Source organism: Catharus ustulatus, chromosome 16 (genome assembly GCF_009819885.2).
Source record: "Catharus ustulatus isolate bCatUst1 chromosome 16, bCatUst1.pri.v2, whole genome shotgun sequence".
In the NCBI taxonomy this organism is placed as follows: Eukaryota; Metazoa; Chordata; class Aves; order Passeriformes; family Turdidae; genus Catharus; species Catharus ustulatus.
The window spans coordinates 13258990-13275527 of record NC_046236.1 but is presented as its reverse complement, the minus strand read 5'-3'; positions in this window follow the sequence as shown (position 1 = coordinate 13275527).

Here is a 16538-nt window from a genome sequence, read left to right as displayed (position 1 = left end):
CCCCTCCCCACAGGGGCAGCACCAGGGCTGAGCCGGGCTGGGGAGGGATGTGGCCTCTGCTGATAAGAGCCCTGGTTCCTGCTGCTGCAGATTTACAGCCTGGGGGTGGGTGGTGGGTGCTGTGCTTTTGCTGGGGTGATTTATCACAGCTCAGGGCAGCAGTGCCTGGAGTCAGGGCTGACCCAGCAGGGTGAGGCAAAGGCTCAGCTGAGGTCACCACACGGTGGGACACAGGTGGGAGCAGCTCTCTGTCACCTGTGGCTTGGAGAATGTCCCCACCAGCATGGGAGGGGTGTCTCATGGCAGCAGGGGCGCTTCCAGCCTTTCAACCCCCAATCCCCCGTGCTGGAGCCCACCCAGCTCATGTGGGACACCCAGCAGCACCACCAGTCCCACTGAGCAATGCCTGCACTGCCCAGCTGCTTTCCTTGTGTCCCTTTGGTACCACAATGCCAGCAGGGATGAGCTGCAGAGGGCAGGGAGGGGGAGGATGGTGAGGAAGGAAAGGTCAGATGCCACCACTGTGTTCCCTTCCACATCCCAGCTCCTGCCTGGGTGAGCTTCCCAGCTCCTCTGGTTTGTTTTAGAGGCAGCACGGGGGCCCCAGATCCCTGCAAACCCTCCACGCTCTGGGTTTTATTGGCATGTGGAAATAGTTTTGTCTGGTTTCAGATCTGGCTGATCACTGAGTGCTCTCCCCCCGAGAAGGGCTGACAGCCACGGGCGACCCAACCGCACTCATCTTCCTCCCTCTTTCTTCTTTCTCCCCACATTGTTCTCCCAAACCCCAGCTGCTGCTTCTCCCTCCTCCCTTTCCTATGCTCTCACATCAGCTGGGATGGATCTATCTGTGTTTTGTACAAAAGCTCTCTGTTGTTGTCTGAGCTCCTGCCCCATCCTCTCCCTGGGGCTGTGCAGGGACAGGAGCTCTGGGCACCCCGGGTGACACCCCCAGGCACAGGAGTGAGGGCACCAAAATCCCCAGACTCCTCCTTTTGCTTCTCTGACAGAGAAACTCTGCAGATGCTGGGGCCAGCAGCACCACATTCCTCCCTTGTTTCTCACAGGGGAGCAGTGACGTGGGGGATTCCTGGTGAGCCAGCTCTGCAGGGTGGGACGGGGTGGGATGGGGCAGGGCAGGTCTCCTCCTGTCCCTGGGCTGCTCCCTGAGCCACTCAGGCTCAGGATGGGGTATCTGTGCTCCCACCAGCCCAGCCCAGCCCAGCAGACCCCAGGGCTGTTAGCAGAGGAGCCTCCAGCTCAGGGAGCTCTCATGGGCACCCCAGTGCTGGGAAGGGCTGAGCTGGGCTGGCCTGGTCAGTGCTGGGTGATGCTGAGGTTCCTCCTGTGGCTCCTTTGGGTCTTGTCTCCAGCCCTGGGGAAGGGGGTGAGGCCAAGGCAGAGACCAGGCAGGGACTGCAGAGCCTTTGGTGCCTGAGGAGAGGCTTGGGGTGGCTGTCCCCATCACCATCCCTGGCCACCTCCCCTCCCCAGTGCCCGAGGGCTTTTTCCACCTCCAGCCTTCCCACCCCTGCACCTGGGCAGCCTTAGAATGGAGCAGGAAACTCTCCTGGACTTCTGAGCCTTGGGGGTGTCCCCTGTTCCCAAACCTGTGCCGTGTGTCCCCTCCTGCCAGAGACACTGTGTATCCCCCCTGCAGTGTGTAATAAATCCCTCCCTCACCAAACTGGGGTGAAATGTTGTGGTTAACTCACCAAGGCTGCACAGGCTGTCCCAGCTGAGCTGGAAATGGCTCAGCTGCTTGCTGGGGATCACTTGCAGGGACCAGGTGAGGGTGAGGAGCACCTGGAGGAAGGCAGAGGGAAAGATCTGTGGGCTTCATCCTCCTTTGGGTGGGCTCTGGCAGCCTGGGAAGCAGCTGGAGTGGGTCTGGAACCTCCTTCTTCCCCGTGGGGCTGCACCTCCCGAGGTAATCACTTCCCTCCTTTCTCTTTTTAAAGATAATTTAAAATGCATGGCTGGCAATTCAAGAGAAAGCAGAAGAATGGTTGGTATTGCTGAGGATCTCAGCCCAGCCAGAGGAGATGTGCTCCTTTTGTGGAATCAAACATCCCCCAGGGAACAGTCATGCAAATTTATTTCGCTTTTCTTCTTTTTTACCTGTTCCATTGATCTGCAGCCTGCAGCAGTTGGCTCATGGAGAGACAGGTTTGTTAATTTTTGTTAATTCAGGAGCCTTGCAAAGGCTCGGTGGGTGAGGAGGGGACTTTGCCAAAGCTCCTGGCTCGGGGGGATGCTTTGTGCTGTGTGTGGGACCCTGGCACTGGGACACATCCTCAGAGGAGAGGGGAGAGGGGTTTGCTGTGTCCCTGGGCACTGTGCACACCTGCAGTGGCTGCCAGCTCTGCCAAAGCTGCCTCCCACCACGGGAGGGGACAAGGACACTTGGGGACACTGCTGGGACAGTCACCACCAGCTGTGAGGAGTAAATGTGAGTCCAACCTTTGAAATCACAAGATAGGTTTTAAAACATCCAGCTGTGAGATTGTATTTGATTTTATCACTGCTACCAGACTCTTCAGTCCCTCTGGATGTTTCCAGGAGTCTTTCAGGTTCAGGATCCTGTCACTTCAGTGGTGTCCCCGTGGTGAGGAGAGGTGACTCCAGCCTGGCTGTGCCTGTGTGGCTGAGTCTCCACAGGATCCCAGCTGGTTTGGGTTGAAGGGACCTTGAAGATCATCTCTGTCAAACCCTCACACTGCTCCAAGCCCTGTCCAACCTGGTCTCGAGTCTTCTCCTCCAGCAATCTCATCCTCTGGGAATGAAGAGCAGATGGAACAGCTGATTTCTTTCTGGAAGCATTGCTTTGTCCTTCAAGATTTTTTTTTTTTTTAATTTTAATTGAGTGTTTTGGTATTTTTTCCCCACAAAGCTGTGTTTTCTGTGTGTCTTCGCTGCAGGTAGTGGGAGTCTGGATGGCTGATGGCTCCAGATGAGTTAAGACACCTCTGGGTGTCCCCAGCACGTGGGATTGTGTGGCTGTGGAGGAGCCTGCAGCTGGGAGAGCCTCATTAAAGCAATTCAGGAGATGCTCATCTGCACAGAAATCTGAATTTATTCTGCTCCTTCATCTCTTCCTTGAGCAGAGGAATTCTCTGGTAGGGAACAGAAAGCACAGGGATGTCCAGGGGCTCTGGGCTGGGAAGGGAGGGGGTGGAACCCAAATGATCCAGGGTCTCCTCTGCATCCCTGTGGTGCTGGGTGCTCCCAGACCCTCAATAATCACAGACCCTAAATAATCACAACAACCCCATGTCCTCCACGGCCACTGCCTCCTCCTGACGAGGATCTTTCCTGTCATTTCAGGTATCACCTCCATTCCCCAGGCTTTTCCTCAGCCCAGCAACACCTTGTCTGAATAATTCACCTAAAAATTGGGCATCACAAATAAATTCGGGGTAATTGCTAACAGCTCGCAGGCAGCCCGCTGCCAGAGCACGGCTAAACTCCTGCTGAATTATTTATCTGCCATGAATTATTTGCCTGGCCCTGCTATGGAAGAAAAGCTCCTTCCCAACCTTTGCCTGACGAATGGCCTGGCTGGGGGCGACTCTCTGGGTGCTGACTCAGCCCTTTCCCTGCTCCTGCAGCCTCTGCTGGTGCCTGGGTGGGTCCTGAAGCTTTGGGTGCTCTTCAGGCTGGGGGTGAGGGTTTTAGTCCCAAACCATCCTGTGGCTGCACAGTTCCATCTGCCTCCCCCTGTGAGATGGAGTGGTTTTATTTTGGGGGATGGAAAGGGATCCTTGCTGTTCCTAAAACCGAGGAGCCCTGGGAAGAGCTGCTGGTGCAGGGATGGAGTCAGGGCAGGATGCAGGCTGGAGATCTCCTGGTTTTAATGTCAAATCCCTGTGAAATGATCCGTGGGGATGCCCTGCACCCCCTCCATCCATGAGGATGTTCCTCACCCCACCCTGCAGGCGCCTCTGGGCTGAGCCAGGTGCTGGGAGCTCTCTCTGCCCGTGGATCAGGGGTGATGGCCTCTGTGGGCTTGTGGGATCCCACTGCCCACTGCTCCCCCCACAAACACTGAGAAATGACCCTCAGAGGTGAGGAGCTGCTGGCCTGGGCTCATCAATCTCCATTTGCATCCAAAGAAGAAGGGAAAAAAAAAAAAAGATTTAGGAGCAAGATCAATATTGAAAGAGTCTTTTTTTTTCTTTTGCCTGTGCTCCTCTGGGGTTGGGAAACTCAAGGCAGGTACTGGGAGTAAATCCTCCTGGCTACCTGGATGTAAATCAGGAGGGAGATGATGGATTTACAGGAGTCCAGCCTGATTTACACCCCTGTGTCTGGTCCCTGCAGGCCCTGGGGAGGTGAAGGAAGGGGATGGAGGGGATGCTGCAGCCGAGGTGGGACTGGGCTGGCTCTGGGGGTCACTTTGCTGTGCTTTTTCAACCCAGTGCAGAGAGTTTAGGATATTTTGCTTTGCTTCTTTCTGCTGGAGTTTGGTAAAGTGCATTTGCTCAGACCTGAGTGCCAAAGGGCAGCAATGCCCTGCTGGGGGCTGGCTTGGTGGGGAAAAGGCTTTGGAGTGATGCTTGCAGTGATGCCTTCCCCTCCATCCCTTTCCTCTCACATCCCAAGAGCCAGTCACACTCACTGGTGCATCCATGAAGAGGAGATTTTTCCCTTTGGAAATTCCTCCTCTATGAACTTTGGGATGCCCTGGGGGAGTTGTCCCAGCTCTGGGGCTCCCCTGTCCTGCCCTGCCGTGTCCCAGGGCTGGAGCAGGCACGGGGAGCTGTTGTTATTCCTCTCATGCAGCAGGAAGGATTTCTGCGAGTGCCATAAACCATCACGTGGGCAGAGCCTGGGTGAGCTCTAATTGCTTCTATTTGCATAACGAGGCGAGGCTCAGCATCCTGCTGATATTTGAAAGAGGAAAATCAAAATCAGCTCTGGATAAACAACTCCCCCCTCCCTCCCCAGTCCCTGCCCCCCACTCCCAATTTGTGCATTTTCTCCCTGCATGGGGGTTTTTCAGGTTTTTCAGGTTTTTTGGTCTCCTCAGGAGCAGCGAGGGCACCCCCAGGACCCCTCCCCTGGTGTGGGGGTGCAGAGGAGGCTTTTCCTGGAGCTGGCACTGAGGGATGTGCTGTGGAGGTGTCTGGGATCAGGGTGGGATTGGGGCTGGGACAGCAGAGCCCTGGGCTGGGAGCAGGTCCCAGCAGATGTCACTGCAGCCCAGTGTCACCAGCCTGGCCCTGCCAGCTCCTGGGGACCTGCCCAGGGTGAAGGGAAAGGCTCTGTTTGCACCCCAGGTATTGCTGGCTGGGGGGATGCTCCTGCTCTGGGATCATGGGCAGTCAGGGCTGGAAAAAGGAGTGACATCCCCTGGCTGTGCTGTAACACCAGCCATGTCCCCAGGTGTGCTGTCCCTCTCTAAACACCAGCCATGTCCCCAGGTGTGCTGTCCCTCTCTAAACACCAGCCATGTCCCCAGGTGTGCTGTCCCTCTCTAAACACCAGCCATGTCCCCAGGTGTGCTGTCCCTCTCCAAACACCAGCCATGTCCCCAGGTGTGCTGTCCCTCTCTAAACACCAGCCATGTCCCCAGGTGTGCTGCCCCTCTCTAAACACCAGCCATGTCCCCAGGTGTGCTGCCCCTCTCTAAACCATTTCCCTGCACACCCACAGCCCAGGGGACCAGAGACATCCCTGCTCCTCCTGTCCCCTCAGCTCCACAGGGTCTTGCAGCCAAACCCAGGTGTCCCTTGGCCCTGGAGGACCTTGGGCATTGCCAGAAGCTGCTTGGCCCCCATGGCTTTGGGAGCTGGAGGGGCAGTTCTCCTGCCTGGGGTCCCAGGGGGTTTTCACACTTCTGTCTGGCAGGGGATGGTGCCTTGCTCACTCCAGGCCAGGTAACAGAGACCAAGCATAAATATGTTGTGTTCCTTCCTTGGGGGATGAGGAAAATGGGCTCCTTCCTCCTCCTCTTCCTCCCCAGCATGAGGGCTGGTGTCCTCTGAACCCTTTGCTGCCCTTTGGGGGAGAAGTGCTGACTCCAGATGTTTCCCTAAATGAGAACCTTCTGCAAACAGTGCCGGATTAGATTAGATTTTAGGAAGAAATTCTTCCCTGTGAGGGTGGGGAGGCCCTGGCAGAGGTTGCCCAGGGAAGCTGTGGCTGCCCCTGGATCCCTGGAAGTGTTCAGGACCAGGCTGGATGGGGCTTGGAGCAACCTGGGGTAGTGGAAGGTGTCCCTGCCATGGCAGGGGGTGGAATGAGATCATCTTTGGGGTTTCTTCCCTCTGGGACTCCATGATTTTTGCTTTTTTGGCCCATCCATACTCAGGGATCCTCAGCCTGCAGTGAGGCTGGAAGGAAGGAGCAGACCTGGCTGCCAGGATTCTCTGCTCCCTCTGCTCTCCTACCTGTGCCAAGCTGGGGCTGGGGCTGCTGCCTGCACCCTGTCCTGGACCATGAAATCCATGAAATCCCCCCTTCCCTTGGCCCTCGTGGGGAGTGAAAACCCTTGGTGATGCCAGAGCAGCAGTGGGGCAGCAATATTCCCCCCAGCCCCTCCTCATCCTCCAGATCCCACAGAAGCTGCCTGGGGCAGGATGGAGAAAAGGAGAAGAAGGACCCTCAAAGGAAGAAAGAAATCTCTGGTGCAGCTCTTAAAGGTGGAGGAGGAAAAGGAGCCGAAGGAGCAGGAGATGTCTGGTGCTGCTCATGGGGGCTGTGTGCACACACCAATTTCCCATCAGGCTGATAAAAAGACCAGGAGCTCTTGAAGATGAAGCCAAGGTGAGTAACCTGTGGCTGTCCCAGGGGTGCTGAGGGGAAGAACTGTTTATTCAGGAGCAGCAGGGATGCTCTGCCAGGAGCTGGGACGTTCAGCTCTGCAGTGTCAGACCCCAGCCTGTGCTGTGGGGAGGGATGCTGGCCAGGCACCTCCATCCTCATCCCCACTCTGGGGGTCCAGGGGGATGCAGAATGGAGGGGTTTCCTTCCTTTCTTGGTCTCTGTGGCTGAGCTGGGGGTGCTGGGGCTTGGAGGGGCTCCCCAGGGATTCAGAGGAGCAAACACAGCCCAGACCCCAGCTGGGACACAGGGATTTTGTGCTGGCCTGGCAAGGGCTCCCTATCCCAGCCAAAGGTTCTCTGCCCCAGCAGCAAGAGGATTTTCCCCCCTCCATGTGGAAAAGCATCTCCCACTGCCATCACACAGCTCCTTCTGCCCTGCCTGGAGTCTCGCTTGCACCTCCACATTTCCAAAGGTTTCCTGGGCTCTCTATTCCCCCCCTCCATGCTGCGTTAGGGATTTGTATTTCATTCTTATTTATCTCTCTGTAGGTTTGTCCCTGTCATTGCTGCTGTTCCAGGCTTTCCAGCAGGTTTGCTCTGCAGAGAGCTGCAGGTTGGCTATGAAATATGACAAAGCGTTCATTTAAATGCACACCATGATGTCGGTGAGTCCATTAGGGGAATTAATTTGAATGGTTGGCGTTTAATAAACAGCCTTGTCCCTCCTCTCCACACACAGCCCCCGCCTCACCACTGCTGGCAGCTTGGAAGGGTTAAAAAAACCCCTCACGTGTGGATATTGGAGGGAGAAGGGAGCAGGTATCAAGGTCTGGAATGGGGTGGGGGGAGGAATAATAAAAGAGATCTGGTGTTACGAGAGGAATTGCAGTTTGTTTTGTTCACAGTGGAGAAAAAAAAAAAAAAGCACATGTGGAAGGGGTTTGGGCTCACAGGGTGTTTGGGGCAGGGAGAAAACGGGAGGGGGAGCAGGGAGGACACGCTCGGGCCGGAGGGTCCCAGGCTGGCTCCGAGCACGCCGGGCTGGGGGAGGAGAGGGGGCTCCAAGGACCTTGCTCCCCATATGGTGTGTATTACAAGCTCCTTTCTAGTTGTAAAGATTAATTTAAAGCCTTTCTCACCTCCCCCCCATCCCTCTTCCATTGACAAATGAACATCTGGGCTGAATGCTGCCCAGATCCTAATCAAAGCATTTTTCCAGGGCCGTTGTCTGCCTTTATGGCTATCTGCTCTTCGGATGCTCTGCAGTTCCAATGCACTTGGCAATTCAGCCTGTAAATACCCCTCTCCAGGATTTATGATTGGGGATAATGTGATTTTTCTCTTTGCCTCTGGATTCGTTTGTTTGGTTTAGTTTAACGACATTTCCTTGTCTCTGCCTAAGTGAGGGCACGAAGGGAATTTTCTTCCCTCCCCTCTTTGCAGGGAGTTATTAGCAATGAGCAAAACTGGCTTTTTTGGGGGGCTGATGGGCACACTGAGGGGGTGGGGAGTGGGAAAAATCCAGCCCTGAATTCCTGATGAGCACCCCTGGTCATCCCAAACCATCTATTTTTCCTGCTGAAGCTTTTTTTGAGGTTTTTTTGAGAAAGCAGCTTTTCACCAAAGCAAAGCTGAGACCTCCCCACAATATTCAAGGATTTCTTCATCAGGGAGAGGCAGCACAAGACACAGCCCAGTGTAGAAAAGCTGTTTGCTCCCCAAAATCAATCTCAAGAAGCCAAATGAGAAAACCTGGAAGTGCTGTGGCTGGTATCCCTGGATTTTTCCCCAGCAAGCTCCAGTTAAAAGATTAAAAAAACCTAGCTAAGATACCGAATAATGTTTGTTGTGCCCCAGGTGCTGCAGGAAAAGATGGTGCTTGAGCCAGGGAAAAAAAGGCAGGAAAATCCCTTTAGGGCAGATATGGGGAGTTGGAGGGGTTGTGGCGTGGGGTCCTTGTCCCTGAATGAGGAGAGGGCTGGGAAACACAGAGCTGATGGGTTTGGCTGTGTTCATTCCTGCAGAAATCCTGCCCCCAGCACCTGGGCTTCCCCTTCCCTCTGACACAGCATCGAGGTTGCTTTTCCCAATGGATGCTTTAAGGAATGTGTGTGAGTTCAGTCCATTTAAAACACCATGGAGAGGCTGTGTTTGCACAGAAAGTGCACGGGGTAGTGGCACCAGTAATCAAAAACCTTCTCCTAAATGAGATAAAACATCACTGGGGTGGAAAGTGCTTGACTGTTCTCCTTGGCCCTCCAGGAAAAGGTGCAATTTGAATTTTGGTGCTGCAGGGTTGGGTACCACCCATCACCAGGACCCTCCCCACCCCGGGGTGTCACTGGTGAGGATGAGGAACATCCCAGCCACTGGGCTTGTTTTTCATAAGAAACTCTGAGTTTCCCACAAATACAAAACCAGGATGAAGCAGGCACATCGCTGAAAATGGATCTGGGATTGTGAAGAGCCAGAGCTGGGCTCCTGAAGGGTGTGGGGCTGAAATGAGCCCAGCACCGACCCTGGATGAGGACAGCCACCCATGCGAGGTAGGGGAGCACCTTCTGAGCATGCAGAGCAGACTTTGGGGTGAATTTTAATTTCTCTCCCTTCTCGCTGTCGGTTTTTACAGCACTCAGCACCTCTTGTCTCTTTTTCACCTCTTTCCTCCTGATTTTCCCCAAATGAGCAGTGAGGCAGTGAAGTCAGTCCATGGCTGAGCCAGCACATCCATGGGGATGGAGCAGCCCCGGGGGATTTGTGGAGTTTCAAAGGGGCAAAATCCACCCCTGGGTGAGAAGGAGGGTTGGGTGCTGAGGGGCCAAGAAGGATTTTTGGGAAGGGGGAGGAGAAGGTGTGGAAGGTTCTGGGGAGCCTTCCTCTGTATCCCCAGGGAGGAGGAGGAGGAAGCGATCCCCGGCAGCTGAACTCTGCTCGGAAAGTCGCTCCCAGCCTTTTCTCATTTCTCGCTGCACTTAAGGCAGCTTCCAAATTCCAGCGCAGCCAAATCCTGCCTGGGACTGCCAGGAAACCCGGCCAGCAACAAGTACGTGCCGTTTGTGTACCCAGAGCCCAGCCAGGGCTGCGGCTCTCCCGCGGGGGATGATGACGGGACGGAGCTCCAGCCCTCCCGGGGATGTGATCCCGTCCCTGCCCGGCCTTCAACTCCTTTTTATGCACCAAAACACCCCAGCCCAGCTTCCCTGAGCCCTCCCAGTAACCTCCCACCCAGCCCTGGAAGGAAACTCTGCTTTCATGCGCTCCCAAAGGGATTTACGGTCCCAGGGATTTCCTGCGCTGCTGTCATCGCTCTCGCCACCGACAAAACAAACCCGCTTGTTTCGGGGCGCTCCTTCCACATTGATTTATTTTCATTTCTGTCTCAGTCCCTCGGGAGGGTTTTAGGGGACAGCAGCAGCGCAGTGAAGCAGCCCCGAAGTGGCAGCCACGCGTTTGTTCTCCATGGGGAATGACTGGGAAAAGCGGGGTGTGGAAAAGCCCTGACCGTGGTGTGAACACCCCGAGGATGGAGGATCCCATGGAATCCACCCCACAGCAGCCCTGCAGAGCTGGGAACAGCGCAGGGAAGGGGCTGGAGCTGCAGCATCCTCCCGATGCTCCCGGCCTGGCGGGGATGCGGAGCCGGCTCCGGCCAAGCCCACCCATGGGACGCCTGATCCGCTCTTTCCACTGGTGACTCATGGAAAAAAGACTTGTTTTGCAGCAGCGCTCGGCACGTCGGGTGATCCTGCCTCCGTGCCTCGCTTCGCTCTGTTTTTTAAAGGATCGTTGGTAAGAAAACATCTGGGACCCCGACCTTCCTGCGGAGCTCGCTCACCTGAAGGCATTTTCCTTCCTGGAAGCGCAGGGCTGGTGTGCAAGCCACGTTCCGTCTGGGAGGCAGCCTGGTCATGCTCCCAGCGTTGAATTTTTTGGGGATTAGTATTTTTGAGTGGCTCTTACACAACGGTGTTGGAAGCTGGGAGGGTTTCCAGTGGCTCCTTGCGTGCTGGTTCCCACACTCCTGCCAGCACCCCCAGCTAGCAGGATCCATTGGTAGGTTTGGGTTAAAACGCTCACAATGGGAATGATGCTGATTCCCATCGAGTTCCCAGCACCAGATTGCTTCCCAAATATTCACCTTTCACTGCAGAGGGCAGAGATGGAGCCCAGCCCTTTCCCAGTGGGACCAGCCCATCCCAGACCCGGTTGCAGCAGGAGTCTGGGCCAGTTCTGTATTTAACTGAATTGGCTCTTTTAAAATGTTTTTTTCCTGGAAATAGGCGCTGAGAGGGATGTTCTGTGGTGCTCACTGTTGTGTACCTCACCCTCACCCTTTCTTCACAGAGCACTGACCGTGCCACCACTCTCTGGAAAGCACATCAGCAATTTTTTTTTTTTTTTTTTTTGAGGAGGGGGTGATGGTTTAGTTTGGAATCTGGCATGGAAAATCATTTACAACCCCCAAATTAGAAACAGAATAATAATACAGCGCCTTGTTTTGGAGGAGGTGGTGTGTGTCATCCCGCAGCAATGAGAAACTTGTGCTGGAGAGGAGTAAAGAGCTGTGATTTGTTTTTCTAACACTCCCCAAAGGACTGGCGTGGCTCTGGGATGCTTCTCCCCCTCCCTTGTACCCATGGATGGGAATGGGACTGTTGCTGAGGGCAGGGGGATGTCCTTACATCGTGTGAGGGGCTGTATCACCCAATTTCACTGTTCTTACACTTGGTTTTGTGAGAAAAGGGGATTGTGCTGTGTGGTTTTCAGCCTTGCCCTTCCCTAAGGATTGGGATGGAGAGCTGATGTTCAGGGATGGGACAGGAGCCAGTGTTTAGCCATGCTGGGCTGGAGGGAGGGATGAGCAGGAATTGCTTTCTCCTTGGGATTTTCTATTCTGAATGCTGTGGATTAGAGGGAATTCACTGCCAGTTGCTCTCTATGGTATCTTTCCCAGAAAACATCAAGTGCTATGAAAACTGAGTCAGAACAAGAAGTCATGCTGAAGCAGTAGCTAGTCCTGCCTGACATGGGCTCACTGGCCACCACAATATTGCCAGAAAACCCTTAAAAATAACATATTTTTTAAAATTGTGAGGGGTTTCCTCATGTGTGGGAGTAGTGGCTGCTCAGCCAATTTAAAAGCTGAATTCCTGTGCAGAGGAGCCTTCACCCCACTCTAGTTCTTTCCCTGATGATTATAACACACTCTACACCCCAAATCTGTGCCCAAGCTGGGTGCCCCATCTGCTTTGGGCTGTCCTCAGGACAGGTCCTGGGGGGAGAGATCTGCATGGAGCCAGCCATAGGATTTAATAAGACACTTATTGTATGTTAAATATCAAGGGCTGATAGGAAACATGTGTCCCGAGGATTAACAGCCGTGTAAAAGATAAAGGCACGAGTTAAACCTCCAAACAGCGTGTTTCAAATAACCCTTCATGGCTGCAGTCTGCACTATCAGGGTAACCAGGGGTGGGATGAGGAAGGTAAAATGTGTATTGCAGCTCATGGTGCTCCAAAATCCTTGGGATGGGCTTGGGGCTGGGTTTTGTCCGAGCAAGGTGATGCCCAGGGATGCTGGATCACACAGGGGTGATGTCAGCTCCTTCTTCCCCCATTTCTTCCTCCCTTTCCACCTCTCCCCCTTCTTCTAATGTTTTTTTTTTCCTTTTTTTTTTTTCCCAGGCCCCAATTTCTCCCCTGTCGAGGCAAACGCTTTGGCTAATTAGCAAAACGTGTCAAAGAAAATGATTAATGTCCCGGGAGGAGGCTGAGCTGCCTTTGTGCCGGCATTGCCTGACTTCTGCTCTTAAAGGTTTTATTAAAAGATAAGGGAGCTCGTGACGGGTGAGCAAAGCATGTGCTTCCCTGGGTGTTAAAGGGTCGGAGAAGAGGGGGATGTGGGGCAGGTTGGGGTCACCCTCAGAGGGAGAGGCCAGGGCTCGTGTTTCCCTGCCTCTGTGCGCCACCGTCACCGCGGTGTCTGGCCTTGGCAGGGGAAAAAGACTTTAAAAAAATGGCTGAATGCCTCCTTTATTCTTCCAGGGCCAGGTAACTCAATCTCCTCAGCTGGGCTATGAATGATGCTGTGTTACAGGGCTCTGCCTGGCTGTGTGCTCTAGGAGTGATGCTTTAGGGGCCTTGAGGTGCTGGGCATTGGGATGCTGGGGATTGGGCACAGCCAAACTCCTGCCCAGGACAGCGGTGGCAGCAGGGACAGAGGTGCTTGGGCATGGGTTTATGGTCCCTGTGGTCAGAGAGGTGCCCGTGGACATCCCTGACACTGTTTGCTGTGGGGTCAAATCCCCATCCCAGTTCCCTCCTGGGGGTCCCAGGGCCAGGGAAGCAGCAGAGGCACAGGAGGGAATCTGAGGCACGGTCCCACTGGACTCCTGCCAGGACCACCATGCACAGCATCCAGCTGTCCTCATCTCTCAAGGCTCTGGACATGTTTTCAGCAACCCTCAAAATATTCTTCTTGCAACCCAAACCCCTTCAACCCTCCCAAAACCAGCAGCCCTTGCAGGGGGGTCTTGCAAAAGGCAAAAACCTCCCAGCAGCTCCAGTGGGGGATCACATAAAGCAGAGGCAGCAGTGCCACAGCATCCCTGTGCCATGCCAAAATCCCATCTGGGACATCACCCTGGGAACACAGAGAGGGTGAGAGTGGTGGGAGGCCCATCAGCAGCACTCTGGTAATTTTATCAAAGCAGGAGCAATTCCCAAACCCAGCAGACACTGATGTGTGCAGCCACAGAGCCCTGAGCCCCTGGATGCACATCAGAGGGGTTTTGGGAGGGGGGCACAGCTGGCAGGAGCCTCAGGAGGGGCTTCAGGAGCTGCTCTGTGAGGTTTTCCTCCAGCAAACAGACCTCTGGGCTTAATAAGCTATTTGTAAAACTCGCTGTGGATAAACAAGAGGCCGTGTGTCAGGCTGAAGGCGGCCTCGCAGGGCTGTGCCGTGCGGGGTGGGACCTCAGCACAGAAATATTTTCAAGATAAACAGAGGAAAACGAGTCCTGGAGGAGGCCGGAGCCGCTGGCAGCAGCATGCCGCTCCTCTCCAAGATTATTTCGGGGCAGGAACTTGGCTTTCTGCACACTGCAGCTTTTTTATTTTTTTTTTAATTTTTTTTCCCTGACTCTGAAGGGAACCTCGTGTGCTGCTGATTCAGAAATAAACCTGAGGAGCGGTTGGCACTGAAGGCAGCGGTGAGGAGATGTGCAGAGCCGGGGCTTGCAGGGGAGTTTTGGGGTGAGGGTGAGGAGCTGGGATGCACAGCTGCTGCTGCAGATCCCCCTCGTCAGAGCTGCCTTCCCTGAAGGACCCTTGAGCTGAGGTAACAATGCTGGGTTGGGGGTGGGCAGATTGGAGAGGAGAAGGCTCCAAGGAGATTTTAGAGCCCCTTGCAGTGCCTAGAGGGGCTCCAAAAGAGCTGGAGAGGGACTTGGAGTAACAGGACAAAGGGGAATGGCTTTTTACTGACAGAGGGCAGAGTTAGAGTGAATATAAGGAAGAAACTCTTCCCTGTGAGGGTGGGGAGGCCCTGGCACAGGGTGCCCAGGGAAGCTGTGGCTGCTCCATCTCTGGAAGTGTCCAAGGCCAGGCTGGATGGGGTTTGGAGCAGCCTGGGATAGTGGAAGGTGTCCGTGCCCAGGTCAGGAGGTGGAATAAGATGGTCTTTACAATTCCCTTCAACCCAAACCATTCTGGGATTCTGTGACTCTGGTGTGAGCAGCAGAGCTGCCCTGCCTGGCTGCTGGTGCCTCCTGCCCTCTGCCAGCTCCTGTTTCCCAGCAAAGGCAGAGGAGACTCCGTGTGCCCCAGGGCAGGTGATGGGCACTGCCCTGCCCTCTGCCAGGCTGGAGCTGGGGAAATGAGCTGGGCTCCATCCTCCCACCCCCTCCATCCCCACCATCCCCGGGCTGTGGGGCTTTGGGGCTGGTTTCCTTCTCCTCTGCTCTGTGCCTGCTCTTTAAACTCCACAGTCATGGATTGACACCCAGCCTGGGGCAAAGCTGGGCTTGAGGCACCAAGGCTGGGACCAGTCTCAGCCTCAGCAGCTGAGATCTCCCTGTGCATCTCTCCCTCTCTTCCCCACCCCCAGCAAATTTAATTAAAAGTCATTCAGATTCCTTTGAAAGAAAATGTCATCCGTCGACACAATTACACTTTAACTAACCAAAGCTGTTACAGTTCCTATATATATTGGAATCAGGCTGTCGTTATTAGTTCTAAGTAAGTAATTTATTCCCATTATTGTGTTCAAATTACAGGATATTACCCCCTGGGGAAATAATCCTGTTATTTGAAATGTAAAAAAGAATTCACATGGACAACAATAGATTCCTAAATGAACCCAACAACAGCCCCCAATCCCAGTGCGGCATCACTTGCCTCAGATAGGGAAAATATTAAGTTTCTTTTAAAAAGGTTCTTGTCTCCTCTCTTTCTCTTCTCCTGCCCCAGGTAAGGTAAATCTCCTCCTCTTCTTCAAGTGCATCAATTTATTGAGGGAGTCCTGGATGTGAAGGAATTTGGTGGGGAGCATGGGGAAGCAGATATATGTGTGTGTATATATTTATAGATACATATGAGTATATTCTCCCCTTAATTTGGTGGTGGGAAGGGAGCCCTGGGATGGTGGCATCCGAGTGCCCAGCGGGTTTCTAATGGGGCTGGGAACCTTTGCCTTCCTCCGGCAAAGAGCTGCCGAGGTTCTTTGGAAACACTGTTCCCTTGATCAAGATCTTCAGAGCAGGCAAATAACAGCTCGTCTCTGCAACACCCAAACATAAGCACCTAATTTGGACCTCCGAAAGGAAAAAGGGGGAGGGAAAAAAAAGAAAGAAAAGAAAGAGAAAGAGGAGGAAGAGGGAGGGGAGGGAAGAAAATCAGATACACTTGTAACCTGATTACAACAGCCAGCTATGTGTGCAAAATCACAATGCAGCTCTATAATTAAATCTCTCTTTCCCCCTCCTGCCGAGCTCTTTCCTCTAACAGGCGCGGTACAAAAACAGTCGTTAGGACATCAAATTCCAGCTCCGACAAGAGGGGACTTTTTTGTCTATAGCTTCTCGGCTCGTCTTTGGGGAAATAATAATTATAAGCCCAGTGCCGCTGGCTGACGAGCTTTGTGGAGCAGAAAGGGCTCGTCTTGTCCAAGCGCCCCTTCCCCCACGGAGAGGGCTGGGTGATGGGAAAAGAGATGGGATAGCCCTGGCAGCCAGCCCTGGACACCCCTCCGTGTGCTGGATCCAGGGGGAGAGGAAACCCTGGGGTCTGTCAAGATGCTCTGGGTCAGAGACTTCCCCTCTTACCCTGCTGAATTCATCTCACGTGTTTTAGCACCGGTGGTTTGGTGGCACAGGGCACTCCTGGGTGGGTCTGGATGTTTGGGGGTGCAAACAGCACCCGGGAGGAGTGTGAGGAGCCAGTGGCTTCATGGATAGCAGCAGAACTCCTGCTACAGCCTTTTCCCAAGGGTTTCTCCCCTGCCTGGCACTCGGCTTTGCCAGCCAGATCTGGGCTGCAGGGTAATGGGAAGGGATCAGTGGAAGGGATCAGGTGGATGAACCCCAAAAGCAGCAGGGAAGGGACCCCCAGCTGGTGGAGGGGGGAGCGAGCAGTGCTGGCAGCCTGTCCCCAGCCCTGCCTGTTGATGATTTGGATTTACTCCACACTGGTCACTGAGAGCTATTCCCATCCCTGTGACACCCAGCACGTGCTTTTGCTGGCAGCTGCAGGCTGGGCTCAGCCTCAGGG